This window comes from Cavia porcellus, unplaced genomic scaffold (genome assembly GCF_034190915.1).
Source record: "Cavia porcellus strain 051 isolate PalLab524CR breed Dunkin Hartley unplaced genomic scaffold, mCavPor4.1 scaffold_25, whole genome shotgun sequence".
NCBI lineage: Eukaryota > Metazoa > Chordata > Mammalia > Rodentia > Caviidae > Cavia > Cavia porcellus.
In genome coordinates this window covers 36,850,238-36,868,429 of record NW_026947508.1, presented here as the reverse complement: position 1 = coordinate 36,868,429, position 18,192 = coordinate 36,850,238, and the positions used below count along the sequence as shown (strand labels likewise).

Genomic DNA, 18,192 nt, shown 5'->3' with positions numbered 1-18,192 from the left:
CAGTTCTTCTGGGAATATGCCTAGAAGTGGAATAACTGGAACAAATGGAACTTCCAATCCCAGCTTTTTTTTTTTTTAAACAACACATGGAAATTAATTTTATTTAAGGAGAAAAAAGAAAAAAAATAGAAAAAGGGTACAAGTTATACAGAATTTCAGAAAAACAGTAGGAAATCACTAGTTAATTGCATATTGTCATTTTAGAAATAGTTGTTCAAGTTACAAAATTAATGCGTATAGAGGGGACTTTTTTTAAAATTGTATTTAAAAGGAAAAAGAGAAAAAACAAAACAAAACAAAGTGGTGCAAGGATACAAGTAATACAGAACTACAAAAAAAAAAAAAACAGTAAGGAATCACCAGTTAATAGATTACACCAGTTAATAGATTAATAGATTATTATCATCTTAGAGATAGTTGCTCAAGTCACAGTATCAAAGCATACAAAGTGGACATTCAACAGAGAGACTGCAAACAGTTGTGTTCAGTGATCCAACCAAAAACATTAATATGGTCAGCTATTTAACACCCCTAAACACACTTGCAGTTGTATCCTTTAGAGCACTTTTTTTTCCCTATCTTTTTTACAACAAAATTTACACATTTTGGGTTTTATTACTCCTTAGTTCTTATTACTTTTTTTTTTGGAAGAGAATAAAGTCAAATATGGCAAAACAAAGCTGTCAGTCAAAACCAAGGATAGACACAGTACATGATATAAGAACAGAGTACAAGCTTATCAACAGTGGTTACCATAATGTCTCTTGTTTCCTTAAAAAGAATTGTCTATCTCATTAGGTATTATAAAGTTGAACAGAACAGTAGAGAACAAGACCAATGAAACTTAAACATTGTAAACATTACAGGACTTCCAAAGGAGATAATAGTCAAACCAGAATGGGCATCTTAGTGAATCTTATAGCCTTCAAAGTAGTTGCCTATACCCCCAAACTTGATGCTATCATACAGAATGGAACAGAGTCTAATCAGTCAAAACAAGATAGTGGGAGTATTACAGGACTTCAAAACAAGTTAATAGGAAATCAAAAAAAGTTACTATAATATCTCCTGCTAATTTTTTAAATTTTTCCCCTTAATTAAAAAAACATAAAAAATAACTAAAGAATTTTATTTAGTGAATAAGGGAGAGATTGAGATAAAAGAGGACATAACAACATAACAATACAGGTCAAAGCATGACTGTTTCAGCAACCTAGTGCTTCATCACCAAATAACCCGATTTAGTAGTAGATACCATAGTGTCTATCTTTTTCCTTGAAATATTTGAATATAACTTGATATACTATAGCTTCCAATATTTCCATATCAAGAAGCCCAGAATAAAGCCTTTCCAATTAATAAGTGAAAACTTTATAAGGCTTCAGGGCCGAGCGAAAGCTCTGAGAACGGGAATCGGTGAATGGAGTCAAAAGCAGGACGGGTGGGAAGCTGTGTATTGACCTGTGGTGAGTGAGAGAAACTGGGACTCTTCCATGGTCTAGGAGACTCCAACAGAGGACATTCTGGGACCGGGCAGACTTGCGGGAACAGGGCGCTGTAGTGACTTCAGTCTCATATCCCCCTCTCAAGCGGGATTGGTGAGCAGTGCCTAGCCCACGTGACACTGCTGGCTGAGACCCAGTAGGCTAGCACAACCCAGATCCCAGTCCCTGAAGGTGACCTGGAGGGGCGGGCCCCACATAGGCTGCCTGGTCTGCAACTTCCTGGTGTGCTGCGGTGGGTGGGAACACCTAGCCGGCACAATTCAATCAGACTGTGGCTGACAGGGAAGGAAGCTGGGCCTCCTATATATGCTTGCATATATAAGGAACAAAAAATATGGGAAGAGGCAGCAACAAGAAAGGCTCCTCGGCCCCCAGTCCTGAAAAAGAGGCAATAGCAGACACAGCACCAATAGATATAAAGTGCTATCTCCAGAGCCTCATAGACGAGTTCAGGAATGAAGTTATTAATGACCTGAAGCTAGACATAAGCAGAATAGTTAGAGAAATGCTAAGCACCACCCAAGAAAAAACAGATGGTGAAATGGAAGAACAGAAAAAGACGGGAGAATTGTTTAATGGAGAAAACAGAGAAAGCATAGAATACATGAAGCAGGTTCAAAGAGATTACCAGGAAACTAAAAACTCTATCGAAAACTGGCATAACAGCTTGAAAGAAACTAAGGACAGATTATCTGAACTGGAGGGCAGATTTGTAATATGGGAGCATGAAATGAAAAACTTCTTAAAAATAACAAAGAAACAGCAAAAATACAAAGACTAGAAGATGATAAGAGGATCTATAACTTAAGAATTAAGAACATAAAAGAAGAAGTAGGGACACAAACAAATGAACTACAAAATCTACTCACAGAAATAATCCAGGAGAATTTTCTTAATTTAGCAAAAGGTAAAGATACTCAGTTATATGAAGCATGCAGGACCCCAGCCACCTACAACCCAAACAGAGCAACACTCAGGCATATAATAATTAAAATTCCAGAAATCCAATACAAGAACAGAATATTAAAAGCTGTCAGAGACAAGAAACAGATCACTTACAAGGGAACACCCATCAGAATTACAGCAGACTTCTTGGCACAAACCATCAAATCACGAAGATTTGTGGGGGGAAATAATTCAAGCATTGAAAGATAATAATCTCCAGCCAAGATTGATATATCCTGCACAACTATCCCTGGAAATTGATGGAAAAACAAGGTGCTTCCAGGATAAAAAGGAACTAGGGGAATATGCAACCACCAATCCAACTCTACAGAGAATACTGCAGGATATTCTAAAAAAGAAAAATACGAAGAATCTAGAAATAGTGGCAGAGAGGCCACGATGAATGGAGCAGAAAACAAAATGAAAAAAAAAAATTTGCAACTAATGACAAAAAAAGAGCTCAACAGAAATGAGGCAGAGAAGATTGGATGATAGGAACAGCTATTTTGGAGAAAATGACGTCTTAATAGGTAATACTGATTTAGTATCATCTTGTTTTGAAGTCTCATCAAGCTTTTGTTCTTCTGTCTCCATTGGTCTAAACAGGTTGTATCTTATTAGATTTTATTATATGTGATAGTATAAGCAAAACCTTTTATAGGCAAGGAGATTATACCAAAACCATTGTTCATTTTTCTGTTAGTTGATTCTAAATACCCTGTAATACTGTCATTCTCTTAAATGGTTTTACATTGTTTTGATATATTTGATGCTATAGTATAGGAAGTTATACTCAAAAGATTTCAAGTAAAGAGACAATATGGTAACTACTTTTATGTTGGGATTATCTTGTGGTGAAACACTATTTTGCTTAAATGGTTATGTTTGATCTACGCTGTTTTGCTGTTATGCCCTCTTTTATCTCAATCTCCATTTTATTATTTACTTTTTAATTTTTATCCTTTTAATTAAGGGAAAAATAAATAAAAAATAGCAGGATATATTATAGTAACCCACTTTGACTTTCCATTATCTTGATTTAAAGCCCTGTATTGCTCTCACCATCTTGTTTTGACTGATGTTCCTCTATTCTGTTTTGCTTGATAGTACCTGGTTCGAAAGTTTAGGCAACAGCTGTGAAGATAGTGGGATTCATTATGATGCCCATTGTGGTTGACTATTATCTACTTTTGAAGACCTATAATGTCTCCAATGTTTTGGTTTTGCTGCTTTTGTTCTTTACTGTTTTTGTCGATGTCCGCTCCCGGCCGGCAGGAAGGACACACGACATAGTCTGGTAGTGGACAACCTTTTCTTTTTATTCTCCTTCTCCGTACAGCCTGCCCTGGGTTCTCCCAGCTGAAGCCTCCTTTGGTCCGCTCTCCGCGGCTCCTCTTGTGCTTCAGTCTGCCCCGAAGCCTCTATCGGTCCGCTCTCTGCGGCTCCTTCTGGGCTTCTACTTCCGGGCTTCTACCTGGCTTCTTCTTCCTCCCAGGGGTGGCACCAGTATATATACGGGTACAGTGTCCAATCATGTTAAAGTAAGCAAGGCAAGCTGATTGGCTAACATCATCAGTTGCCAGGCAGACTATATTATTGAGCGAGTTGTTTACGCGGTAAGCAGGAAACTAGCATATTCGATGGGAGGGGTAATCTACCTCAGGCCTCACTCTTTACTACAGGCCTCACGTCCGCCAAGTGAGGCGACCGGGCTCGGGGCTGCAGCTCCCAACATCTCCCCCTTTTTTATTTTTTATGAATGTGCGCATCGTAGCCCTTCCTGGACTGGGTGCAGAGGCTTATGCCCTATGCGTAGGCCCACCGTAGGTCCTTGGCTTAGACCCTGGTCGGCCGTCCCATGGTCTGCCAAGGCCCTGAGGCCCTCGTCCTTTTTCTAGGGCCAGGCACAAACTGGACGGAACCTGGATGCACACAAGCTTGCACTCATTTCCTCTCCGTAAAGAAATCCCCTTGGAGAGAAATTTAGACCTGGGCAGCATCTAACAATCCAGCGGCTTACGTGCAGGATGGGGTAGGGCCTGGCTTAGGTCGAGTCGTGCTGGGGAGGCACGCTCTTACCCGTCATTGACTCATCTACCCTGCTGTGTATTGTCACCTTATGGAGGAGAATGAAGGATGCCCGCCATATCTAGACTCGGTCGTGGGCCAATCGAGCAAGCCATGCATATGCCTGAGGATCTTCTTGTCCATTTCGAGCTACCGCTATTTCTATTCATCTTGTTGGTTGGTCTGTGATGGATCTCCGGTAGGGCAGGTCTGATCTTCAGTCGAGGGCTTTGTTGTCCGTGTCAGTCTCTCCGGTATCCACAGTGGTTCTCGTCCCGATTCCTGTGGGAAAACACAAATCGCGCCTCGGTTCCAGCTGACCACTGGATCCGGGCCCATCCATTGTCCTGTCAGGACATCTTTCCACTTCACCCACCCTTTATGGTTGGGGGAAGGGTTGCAGTGCTCCACAGCTGGGGAGCGATTATCATTATTTAAATTTAAAAAATTGTGTGTGAATAGTGCCATGGATAATCGTGCCTTTGGGGCCAGGCCTTGGCCTACTCCCCCTTTTTGTTTTTGTAAAATTTCTTTGAGGCTTCTATGAGCCCTCTCAATGATTCCTTGACCTTGGGGATTGTATGGGATACCATGTTTTAATTGAACCTCCATCATTTTGCAGAACTCATTGAAAGCTTTGCCTATATAGGCTGGTCCATTATCAGTTTTTAATATTTTTGGTTTGCCCCATGCGGCCCAAGCTGCCAGGCAATGATTGATCACATTAGACACTTTTTCACCTGTTTCTGCTGTTGCAAATATGACGCGAGAACAGGTGTCTGTGGAAACATGAACATATTTAAGAGTCCCAAACTCCTGTATATGTGTGATGTCCATCTGCCAAACATCACCAGGGATCAAACCTCGAGGGTTTACTCCCCCTTTTTGTTTTTTATTTTTTATTTTTTATTTTTATCTTTTTCGTTTTTTTTTTTTTTTTTTTTTTTTTTTTTTTTTTTTATTGGTACCAGGGATCGAACTAACAACTGCACACTTGCAAGGCAGGCGCTTAAGCCGCTGAGCTAAATCCCCAGCCCCTTTTTCCTCGACCGGCGTTTTTCTCAGCCTGCTCGGCAGAGTAGCCGCCCATGAAAATACCGTCTGCCCAGCGGCGCGACGTCATAAGACTGCGGTCGCGACAGAGTGAAACGGGGCGTCACTTCCTGTGCCGGCTGAGGGAAGGGAGGGTTTCCTGTGGCGGCCTCTCGGCGGGGAGCCGCTTTTAGAAAAGAGCTCCAGGGCGGAGCGGATGGCTCTCTATCTCCTCCCCGCCAGAGAGCGCCGGGGAACCGAGTCTGACCATCAGCGCGCCGACCCTCTCCCACAAGCATTCTCTTGTTCCACCCCCGGTCTCCCCGATTGGCGTTTCTCTCAGCCTGCTCTGCAGAGGACTCTGCATACCAGGCTCGCCAATCCAGGTAACTACCCGAGGGCAGACACGCCTTTGCTAGCTGAATCCAGTCCGCGGGGGTGAGGGGCCCAGAAGACAGATTCTCCAGCATGGCAATGGTGTAAGGCGCAGTCGGCCCAAAAGTTGTAACTGCATTTTTAAGTTCTCTAATCTGCTTTATCTCAAAAGGCTCCCGTACATTGCGTCCCTGACCCATAGCTACTTGTACAGGAAATATCTCGTAGGGGTCACTATCCATCCCAGGTGGTGGATGTACCTCATGAAACAAGCGTCCCCCCTGCCAAAGCCACCTGTGAAAATACCGATCCGCCGGCGGCGGAGCATAAAACGGCGGCCGTGATTGGGCGGAGAATGGGGGCCCGTGCATCACTTCCTGTTCTGGCGAAAGGGGGGGGGGCTCCCAGGCGGCCGCCTCGTGGCGAGGAATCGCCTCCGGGAACGGCCCCCGAGGTGGGGCGGAAGGCTTTGCCTCCCTCTCGCGCCGGAGCGCACTCAGGAGCTCTCTACTCTTCCGCAGACCCGACTCCTTATGGAGCGACTTAGGCTCCTGACAGCTAGTCTCTTTGGCCTCCCTGCCATTCAACTTTCCCTCGTCCTCGGAGTCAGACAACTCCGAGGCTAGAGCCCCGTCCTTCTCCTTAGCATCCTTGTTCCCCTTGACGGACACCTCTCGGGAGCTCCCTGACTGGGCCTGCTCAGATACCCTGCATACTTTTGTAAGCTCTTGAGAGCTTTCTCCACAACCACCCTCGCTCTTAGTGCCGCTACCTAGCATGTTTCCCATTTTTTAATATGTTACTCACCGCGTGAGGCCCAAAAATCCGCCACTTACGCGTGAGCCTGAGGGGAGTCTAAAAGCCCTGTAGGTGCGCGCCACCCAGAGCCCAGGCTTATCCCCAACTCACCTGTCTCGCAGCTCTGTACTGGAGCGTTGTCCACTACGTCTCGGGGGTGATCAGTCCCCGGGCGGGCCACCAAATGTCGATGTCCGCTCCCGGCCGGCAGGAAGGACACACGACATAGTCTGGTAGTGGACAACCTTTTCTTTTTATTTTTCTTCTCCGTACAGCCTGCCCTGGGTTCTCCCAGCTGAAGCCTCCTTTGGTCCGCTCTCCGCGGCTCCTCTTGTGCTTCAGTCTGCCCCGAAGCCTCTATCGGTCCGCTCTCTGCGGCTCCTTCTGGGCTTCTACTTCCGGGCTTCTACCTGGCTTCTTCTTCCTCCCAGGGGTGGCACCAGTATATATACGGGTACAGTGTCCAATCATGTTAAAGTAAGCAAGGCAAGCTGATTGGCTAACATCATCAGTTGCCAGGCAGACTATATTATTGAGCGAGTTGTTTACGCGGTAAGCAGGAAACTAGCATATTCGATGGGAGGGGTAATCTACCTCAGGCCTCACTCTTTACTACAGGCCTCACGTCCGCCAAGTGAGGCGACCGGGCTCGGGGCTGCGGCTCCCAACATGTTTTGTTCAATTTTATTATAACTGATGATACAGGCAATTCTACTAGAGATAGCGGGAGGCATTATGGTAACCATTGTTGATCACCTTGTATTATATTTTTACATTATTTATTATGTCCACCCTTTTGATTTGACTGACTCTGTTCTGTTATGTCACATTTGGTTCTACTCTCTTCCAAAAAAGTAATAAGAACTGTGGGAGCAACAAAACCCAAAATGTGTAATTGTCATTGTACAAAAGAGAGGAAAAGAAAGTGCTCTAAACGCTATAACTGCATGTATATTTAAGTGTATAAGATAGATAATGATATTACTGAATTTTGTTGGATCATTGAACAGAACTGTTTGCAGTCTCACTGTTGGACTGTCCACTTTATAAGCTTTAATTTTGTAACTTGAACAACTATTTCTAAGATGACAATATGTAATCCATTAACTAGTGATTGCCTACTGTTTATTTATTTCTGTAAATCTGTACAACTTGTACCCTTTCTCTGCTTTTTTTCTTTTTCTCCTTAAACAAAATTTTAAAAAAAATCAAAGTCTAAAAAAAATAAATAAATAAGGCTTCAAGGCCACATAATCGGGAATCATGATTACCACATACTTTTATATATTTCAATCATTACTTACATTAGGCAAACTATTCGGTATTCACACATGCAAGCTTGATTTATTTTACTTATGAGTATGGTCTCAAGCTGCACCCATTTACTGACAAATATCTCAATGTGATCCTTCTTTATAGCTGAGTAGTACCCCATTGTATAGAAATACTACAACTATTTTATCCATTCCTCAATTGATGGACACTTGGGTTGTTTCCAAGATCTGGAGATTACAAATTGTGCTGCTATAAACATAGGTGCACATATATCACTGTGGTATGATGCTTTCTGGGAATATGCCTAGAAGTGGAATAGCTGGAATAAATGGGATTTCCAGTCCCAACTTTTTGAGAAATCTCCAGACAGATCTCCACAAAGGCTGTACCAGTCTACACTCCCACCAGCAGTGCAGGAGACTTCCTTTTTCCCCACAGCCTCTCCAGAATTTGTTGTCGGTTTTCTTGATCCTGGCCATTCTTTCAGGAGTGAGATGGTATCTCAGTGTGGTTTTAATTTGCATTTCTCTAATGACCAATGATGATGAGCATTTTTTCATGTATTTATTTGCCATTTGCATTTCTTCATCTGAGAATTGCATATTCATCTCAGATGCCCATTTTTGGATTGGATCTTTGAATTTCGGAGGTCTGAGTTTCTTTAATTCTTTATATGTTTTAGACAAGAGGCCCTTGTCTGAGAGAGAGTTCACTAAAATCTTTTCCCAGTTTGTTGGTTTTCTTTTCACTATGCTGGAGATTTCTTTTGACATGCAGAAACTTTTTAATAAGAAGTGGTCCCAGTTATTGATTCTGGGAAGTATTTCCCGTGCGGTTTGAGTCCTGTTCATGAATTCTCTGCCTACTCCTATGTCTTCAAGGTTTCTACCCAATTTGTCTTCCAATAGATTTAGTGTTTCTGTTTTAATATTCAGATCTTTGACCCATTTAGATTTTAATTTAGTACATGATGATAGACATAGGTCTAGCTTTAGTTTTCAGCAAATGGACAGCCAGTTTTTCTAGCACCATTTATTAAAGAGACTGTCATTCTTCCAGTGAACCTGCTTGGCTCCTTTATCAAAGATAAGGTGGTTGAGTGTGTTTGTAGCTGTGGTTGTATCTTCTAATCTATTCCATTGATCTTCGGCTCTGTTTTGATTTTACTACTGTTGCGTTGTAGTATAACTTCAAGTCAGGGATTGTGATGCCTCCTGCCTTGCCTTTGCTGCTTAGAATTGCTTTTGCGATTCTAGGTCTCTTCTGGTTCCAGATGAATTTTAGGAGTGATTTCTCTAGATCTATAAGGTATGTTGATGGTATTTTTATTGGGATTGCATTGAATCTGTATAACAGTTTTGGGAGAATGGCCATTTTCACAATGTTCTTCCTATCCATGAGCAAGGGATGTCTTTCCATTTTCTGAGATCATTTTCAATTTCTTTTTTCAGTGTATTATAATTTTCCCTGTATAGGTCTGTCACTTCTTTCGTAAGACTAATTCCTAAATATTTCATTTTTTGCTTGCTAATGTGAAGAGTGCGGTTTCTCTAATTTCCCTCTCTGTGATTTTGTTGTTAGTGTATAGGAATGCTATTGATTTCTGAGTATTGATTTTGTATCCAGCTACATCACTGTATTTATTTATTATATCTAAGAGTCTTTCAATGGAATTTAGGGGGTCTTCTATATCTGCAAACAATGATAATTTAACTTCTTTTCCTATCTTTACCCCTTTTATTTCTCTCTCTTGCCTAATTGCTCTGGCTAGTACTTCCAGTACTATATTAAATAGGAGTTGTGATAGAGGATATCCTTGTCTTGTGCCTGATTTTAAAATAAAGGCTTTCAATTTTTGGCCATTTAGTATGATGCTGGCTGTTGGTTTGTCATAAATGGCCTTTATTATATTGAGGTAAAGACCATCTATTTCAATTTTCTGTAAAGTTCTTATCATGAATGAATGTTGGAACTTATCGAAGGCTTTTTCTGCATCTGTAGAAATGATCATGTGATTCTTACTTTTGGCTTTATTGATATGGTGGATTACATTTATTGATTTACGTATGTTGAACCATCCTTGCATGCCTGGGATAAATCCCACTTGGTCCTGGTGTATAATCTTCTTGATAATTTGCTGCATCCTGTTTGCCAATATTTCATTGAGGATTTTTGCATCTGTGTTCATTAGGAAGATTGGCCTGTAGTTCTCTTTTTTTAGCTGGGTCTTTCTCAGGTTTTGGTACTAGAGTAATATTTGCTTTCAGGAATGACTTAGGAAAAATCTCTTCTCTCAGTTTCATTGAAGAGTTTGAGGAGTATAGGCATTAAGTCTGTTTTGTATTTCTTGTAGAATTCCGCAGTGAATTTGTCTAGGCCTGGGCTCTTCTTTGTAGGTAAGGACTTAATTATATTTTCCATTTTATTAATAGAAATTGGGTTATTCAGTAGTTTTACATCTTCTAGACCCACCTTTGGTAGTTCATACGTTTCTAGGAATCTGTCTATTTCTTCTGTGTTATCAAACCTGTGAGAGTAGAGGTTTTTGAAATAGGTGTTGATGATCTTCTGTATTTCCACAGAGTCTATAGTGATTTTGCCTTTTTCATTCCTTATTGCGTGGATTTGAGCTTTTTCTTCCCTTTTTTAATAACGTTGGCTAGGGGGTTATCAAATCAATTTTATTTATTCATTCAAAGAACCAACTCTTTGATTCACTGATTCTTTGGATTATTCTTAGTCTCTATTTTATTAATTTCTGCTCCAATTTTTATAATTTCCTCCCTTCTTTTGGCTTTGGGTTTGACTTGCTGTTCTTTTTCTAAGTGTTTGAGGCATAGCATCAGGTTGTTTATTTATATTTGTTCTGTTTTCCTGATGTGAAAACTCAGTGCAGTAAATTTTTCTCTGAGCACCACTTTCATTGTATCCCTCAGATTCTGGTAAGTTGTATTTGTATTTTTGTTTGCTTGTAGGTATTGTTTAATTTCTTCTTTAATTTCCCCTGTGACCCACTGATTGCTCAAGAGTGTGTTATTCAATTTCCAAGTGTTTGTGGGGGTTTTGTAGTTTTTTTTATCATTAATTTCTAGTTTCATAGCACTATGATTTGATAACACACATTGAATGAGTTCAGTTCTTTTTCCTTTACTTAAATGTGTTCTGTGGACTAGTGTATGATCTATTTTAGAGAGTGTCCCATGTACTGCTGAGAAGAATGTATGTTCTGATGTTGTTGGATTGAACATTCTGCATATGTCTATCAAGCCCATTGTTCACAGGTGTGAGTCAGTTCTTTTATTTCTTTGCTGATTTTCTGTCTAGTTGATCTGTCCCCTGTTGTCAATAGTGTGTTAAGGTCTCCTGTTATAATTGTGGTATTGCTTATTTGATTTTTCATTTCTGTTAATTTTTGCATTGTATAACTGGGTGCTGTAGAATTTTGTGCATATATATTTAAGGTAGTTATCTCTTCCTCTTGAAGTTTTCCCCTAACCAATATGTAGTGACCTTTTCTATCTCTTAGGATCATTCTTGGTTTGAAGTTCACATTGTCTACAAACATAATTACTACCCATGCTGTTTCAGGGGTTCCTGTTTCATGAATTATTGTTTTCCATGTTTTGATTTTTAGTCTATAAATTTCCTTTTCAGTTAGATGAGTTTCTTGTATGCAACATGTCATTGGATGTTGTTTCTTGATCCAGTCTGCCAGTCTGTTTCTTTTAATTGGTGAGTTGAGACTATTTACATTAATGGTTATAACTGGTTTAACCATTTATAACTGGTTATAACTGGTTTACATTAATGGTTATAATGGTTTAGTATTTGTTTATTGTTGACATATTATCTATCTGCTATTGCTTCTTTATCTTTCCATTCTGTTTTATTGCCTGCCTTGCTTAGTGGCTATGTGTATCTATGCTGTCTTTCAGGATTCTTTGTAGGGTTGGTTTGGTGATCATGAACTTCTTCAGCTGTTCTTTGTCATAGAAATATCTTATTTCTCCATCCATTTTGAAGGACAGGTTTTCATGGTACAACAGTCCAGGTTGGAGATCATTTTAATTTAGGATCTGCTGTACGTCACTCCCTGCTCTTATTGACTTCATTGTTTGTGCTGAGAAGTCTGCTGTGATTCTGATAGGTTTTCCTTTATAGGTGACCTATCTTTTGTTTTAACAGCTTTTAATATTCTATTCTTTTTTTTTAAAGAAAAATAAAACAAAATAGAAAATGGGCAGAAATAGTACATACTTTCAGATGGTTTTTTTTTTTTTTTTTTTTTTTTTTTGTCTTTTTCCTTTTTATCCGTACCAAGGATCGAACTCACAACTGCCTGCTTGCAAGGCAGGTGCTTGTGCCGCTGAGCTAAATCCCCCGCTCCAGTACATACTTTCAAAGCAAAGAAATAAACAGTAATAAATCACTAGTTGATGTATACGTATCGTCCACACACAAATAGTTGTTCAAGATACAAAAGTGAAACATATAAATGGGAATTCAGCCAGGGAGACTGCAAACGGTTCTGTTCAACTATCCAACAAAAACTAAGTAATACGGCTATCAATCCTATGCACTTAGACATGTACGCATTTATCCTTGTCTTCGTTTGTGTTGAAACCTAACAAAGCTTATTAGATTAAGATCCTTTTGAACAAAGATTAATAATATTGCTGGATTTCACATCATAATACTCTGGAATCAGCACTTGGTACTGCAGTGCCCCTTTCTTTTCTTCAAAGTATTTGTTCATTTCATCATGTGTCATAAGATCAGTTCTCATAAACTAGTTATAAGTTTTACACAAGCATGAGTCTTAACATGTATTTCTGTCCTTTCTATATTAGAGGGAGAAACAGAACAAAGCAGCACAGAACTAAACATATTCCTATAGACACATAAAACTGAAAAGACATATAAAACTGCTGTATAAGTTCTACCATGGTCACTGTGTTGTTTCTTGTCATCATCAACCAAATTGGCTGTATTATCAGATAAAGTGTAATTGAACATATCAGTATATAACAGAATTAACAGAAATACAACTTTGTAGAGAGTGTAGAGCTACAAAAACAGGTAGTAATCAAATCAGAATAGATATCATGGTGAATCACTGTCATCTTCAGTATAGTGTCTATAGTCAACTTGATACCAGTTTTGAATAAAATCTGTCAATAATAAGCAGTATTCAAATGAGTCCGAATTAACTAAGATCAGTTATGATACAACAGTATAAGTCATACAGGGATCCTGATTGAGTTAATAGGAAATTAAAGGTGACCACTGTGCTTTGTCTTGATATCTTTGGGACAGCTATCTGTGCCCTCAGATCCAGTGCTTGTATATGGAACAAGTTCCAACCAAGCAGAGTGGTGTGAGTAATAAGGGTTTTAATTCCTGATACACTATTAGTTATATCTTCTGCTGTTTTTTTTTTTTAAGACTATTCCTCCCCTTTACTCCCCCAGAATGAACTGTGTATTTTTGGGTCTCTCCATCACTCACAGTTTTATATTGGGGGAGGCAACCTGCTATTTACCTAAGTGTTTCTGAACTTTCTCACTCCTGGGCTGGATTTCTAGTTATATTTCTTTCTTTATTAAAGCCTGTCTGTTCAACCTGTCCATAAATACTGCCCCAGTTACCCCTATTCCTCTCTGGTTCCCTATCACATCGAATTCCGTTTGGTCATACTTGATTTTGGTCTATATAACCTTCTTCAGGCTAATTATATTTCCAATAAAGAGCCTCTCGGTGGATCCTACGTCTTGATCCACTCTGCCTGCAATTCTCTTTTTTCCCTTAAGTTAGTGTATTTTGGCCATCTATATTAGAAACTATATCCAACCTTTCTGCCTTGTTTCTGTTGAGCTCTTTTTCTGTTGTTAGCTCTTTTTCTGTCTGCATTTCACTTTCTGCTCCATTCATTGTGGCCTCTCTGCCACTGTTTCTGGAATCCTGGTACTTTTCTCTCTCTTTAGAATGTCCTGCACTATTCTTTGTAGAGTTGGATTGGTGGTTGTGAATTCCCCCAGTTCCTCTTTATCTTGGAAGTCCCTTGTTTCTCCATTAATTTCTAGGGACAATTGTGCAGGATATATCAATTTAGGCTGGAAGTTATTGTCTTTCAAAGCTTGGATTACTTCAGCCCATGCTCTTCGAGATTTGATGGTTTGTGCTGAGAAGTCTGCTGTAATTCTGATGGGTGTTCCCTTGTAAGTGATCTGTTTCTTGTCTCTGACAGCTTTTAATATTCTGTTCTTATATTCGATTCCTGGAATCTTGATTATTATATGCCTGGGTGTAGTTCTGTTTTGATTGTAAGTGGCTGGAGTTCTGTATGCCTCATACATCTGAGCATCTTTCCCTTTTCCTATGTTTGGGAAGTTTTCCCTCATTATTTCTGTGAATAGCCTTTGCAGTTCCTTTGCTTGTACCCCTGCTTCTTCTCTCACATCCTTTATTCTTAAGTTATAGATTCTCTTGTCATCCTCTAACCTTAGTATTGTTACTGCTTGTTTCCTTATTATTTTTAAGAAGTTTTTTCCTTTTCTGCTCCCACATTACAAATCTGTCCTCCCATTCAGATAATCTATCCTTAGTTTCTTTCAAGCTGGTATGCCAGCTTTCAACAGAGTTTTTAGTTTCCTGGTAATCTCTTTGAACCTGCTTCATGTATTCTATTTTCTCCATCAAACATTTCTCCTCTTTTTTTCTGTCCTTCCACCATCTGTGTTTTCTTGGGAGGTGCTTAGCATTTCTTTAACTATTCTACTTATATCTTGCTTTACTTGGTTAAATACTTCACTTTTGAACTTGTCTGTGCGGTCCCGGAGATATTGCTTTATGTCTATTGGTGCCATCCCTGATATTGCATGTTTTCTGCCCTCATTCTCCTTTGCATTTACCTTTCTTAGATCAGTGTTCTCAGGATTGGGGACCGAGGATCCTTTCTTGTTGCCTCCTCTTCTCACATGTTTTGTTCTTTCCATACCAGTGTATATAGGAGGCCCAGTTTCTTTCTTTGTCAGTTTCAGTTTGTCTGAAGTGTGCTGACTAGGTGGTCCCGTAGTACTGCAGTGTACTAGTAGGTAAGACCTGTGCAGACCCCTATGATGTGCCCGCCCCTCGAGGTGAGTCAACCTGCTGAAGGCTCCACTATATTAGTGTGCACTGCCAGGCACAGGGATCTGGTTTGGGCTAGCCTATTGGGCCTCAGTCCATGGTGTCACCCAGGTCAAGCGCTCCCCACCAATCTCGCTTGATAGGGGAATATGTGACCAAAGTCACTGCAGCACCCTGTTCCAGCCAGTCTGCCTGGACCCAGAATGTCCTCTGTTGGAGCCTCCTAGTCTATGGAAGGGTCCCTGTTCCTCTTACCACAGATCGATGCAGGGTTCCCCCCAGCTCTGCTCTCAATTCGGTTAGCCGATTCCCACTCTCAGAGCTTTCACGTCTCTATCCCTGCTATGCTGATTCAAATGCAGCAGTGGCAGGGTATTCAAGCCACAGGTTCCAGTGGCGGCACCGAGACTTCAGCTGTTCCAATTGTAGTACCATGATTGCATTTCTGATTGTTTTCTCTCAGCTTAGTTCGTTCCTGGGTTGGCAGGGTATATCTCCCTCTGCTTAGGACTCCCCACACCGCACCATTCTTGGAATCTAAGCTGGCTATCTCAGAGAGCCTCCATAGCTGCTGTTACCTATCTGCCATCTTCTCCGCTCCCCTAATATTATATTCTTATGTTGGATTTCTGGCATGGTGATTATTATATGTCTGGGTGTAGTTTTATTTTGGTTATGGCTATTTGGAGTTCTATATGCTTCACTAATCCTAATGTCAGTTTCCATTCTGATGTTTGGAAATTTTCAGCTATTACTTCTGTAAATAGCCCTTGATATCATTTGTGTTGTCCCCTTCTTTTTCATTTATTCCTATCAACCCTATGTTGTTTTTCTTTGCATCATCTTGCAGCTAATGAATAGTTATTTCCTGCTTTCTTGTTATTTTTAAAAGATCTTTCTTTTCCTGTTCACTATCTGCAGTCTTACTTTCGAAATCTGAAATTCTGTCTTCACTTTCATTGAGGTGGTTTTGACAACTTTCAGTGAAATTTTTGATTTCCTGTATATCTCTTTGAATCTGCTTTATGTATTCTGTTTGTTTCTTATATTGTTCATCCAGGGATTCTATCTTTTTGTTTTGCTCCTCTATTTTTTTAAATAGAGCATCTCTTTCATTACTTTTATCATTTCTGCTTTTACCTGGGAGATTATTTCTAATTTGAATTCCTTTAAAGCTTCCTGGAGTTGCTTCTTTATTTCAGTTGTTATTATTTCAGGTATTTCAGGTGTATGGCATATATTTTCTTCTATATACATGGCTCCTCGGCTTTCTTGGGATGGTCTGGACATTTGAGATTGCATTTTGGTCTTTCGTTTTGTCATTTTCCTGTATTTCCACGTTTCAAGTGATGTTCCAAAGCTTCCCCTGGGCGTGTTGGAAATCATCTCCTATGCCCTTGGCTCCTGGGTCTGAATGGAGGTTGCTACTGAGTGTGGTCCAGTCAGGCCCACAGGACCTCCTGTGCCACCTCCAGTGTTCTAGGAAGTTGGGTGAGTACGTAACCACTGTGGATGATGATCCAGAGCTCTCCTCAGGCAAGAGCCAATGCTCTGGAACTCACTTCACGTGCCCTAACTCCTCTGATTGAAAGAGATCTCTGGGTGTGGTCTAGTCTGGCCGTAAAACCTTACATGTAGCTTCTACTGGGTCCTCCATTCATTCTCAGTTTTCTTTAATTTACCCTGTTTGTCACTTCTTACTGACTGAATGAACTAGGGACAGCTCCTAATTTCCTGGCCTTTATCTGTCCTGTTGCCACACTCTTTGAGGCTGGCTTGGGCTTGGAGGGGAGGCAAAAGTGAAGGTCCTGATGTTCTACTTGTGTAGTCTGCCATACCCAAACCCACTGTACTGCTGAGCACCGTATTCTGGGCTTACTGCCCAGGGCCAGCACCACCAGCATCAACAGGGTGAAGAATCAGGTAATGACTCTAAAGATATAGTAAGTTTTAGGGCCTTCTTGCAGTTCAGTAGGCTCCTTCAGTGAGCTCAAACAATCAAGGGTTACATGCCTTTTTGTTAACACTTACGCATTTTTACTGAGTGCCCAGTTGTGCCTCAGACACTGGGGAGACGGTTTTGAAAAATGCTGATAGGGCCCCAACTCAGTATTTGGAGAGATAAACCAAAGTTTTGTGGCCCAGGGTTCTGGTAACATTCAGGGCAAGATGAAAAGTAAGGGGCTTGGCCCAGGATCTCCTCACTGCTGCATCCCAGAACCTGGTCTAGAACTGGTTATGACACACACCATTGCTGAGTGAGGCTGTGGGGAGGCCCCAGGCCTGCCTGTCACACAGTAGCTCTGCAAGCTATGCCAGGAATCAGAGGGTGTCAGCTTTGAGCCTCAGCAAAACTTAGCTTGAAAATGACTCTGCATGGACCAGGGTTTTGGATAAACAGAAATGACATCTGAAAAGACTCTTGTGAGCCAGTCTTGGCACATTCACCCAAGTCAAGTCTAGACAAAAGACTTTTGATGACATTTCTTCTGCTCAAGTCACGAAAAGCTTCAGACTAGGGGAGAACAATTTTTGCTTCAGTAATTCATAGACCATAAAGAATGAAGAATCGCTTGAAGAAAGTTTGGCTTCCTGCATAGGATATGTCTGCACAGCATGTGTATGTAATTCTAGAAGCCTCCTGCAGAGAATGCCTTCAGCACATAGGGCAAGGTATGAGCCACCTATGCAGGGGCCAGCACCTGTCTTTCAGCCTAATAGGCCTATCTGAGAACTCCATCTGGATCCAAAGGATGGTGACTGCTTGCGTTACTCTTTTTTTTATACGGGGATTGAACTTACAACCTCACGCTTGCCAGGCAGGTGTTTGTGCCACTGTGCTAAATCCCCGACCCTGCTTGCGCTACCCTTAAGCCTTGGTAATACTACATAGACTTTGCTCTTTCCTAGCTCCTGAGCACCTACTCTCTCCCAAGTCTTAAGTAGAGCTCTGGGAAACAGTGACAAATAAGAAATAGTTACTGCTTACAGGAGCTACAGTGAGTGGGCAGTGTCATGACTGCCAGGACAAAGCAAGCACAGGAAGTTGTGCATGCTTCCATAAGGG

At 40.9% G+C, this 18,192-nt stretch overlaps 1 protein-coding gene and 1 pseudogene across 5 annotated transcripts in view; both read left to right on the top strand.

Annotated features, from left to right (window-relative positions):
- St3gal3 (ST3 beta-galactoside alpha-2,3-sialyltransferase 3) overlaps positions 1–18,192 on the top strand; it is a 248,703-nt gene that overhangs the window by 171,473 nt on the left and 59,038 nt on the right. The gene's annotated exons all lie outside the window — the stretch shown is intronic.
- LOC134473042 (cytochrome b-c1 complex subunit 2, mitochondrial-like) overlaps positions 8,865–18,192 on the top strand; it is a 32,712-nt pseudogene continuing 23,384 nt past the window's right edge.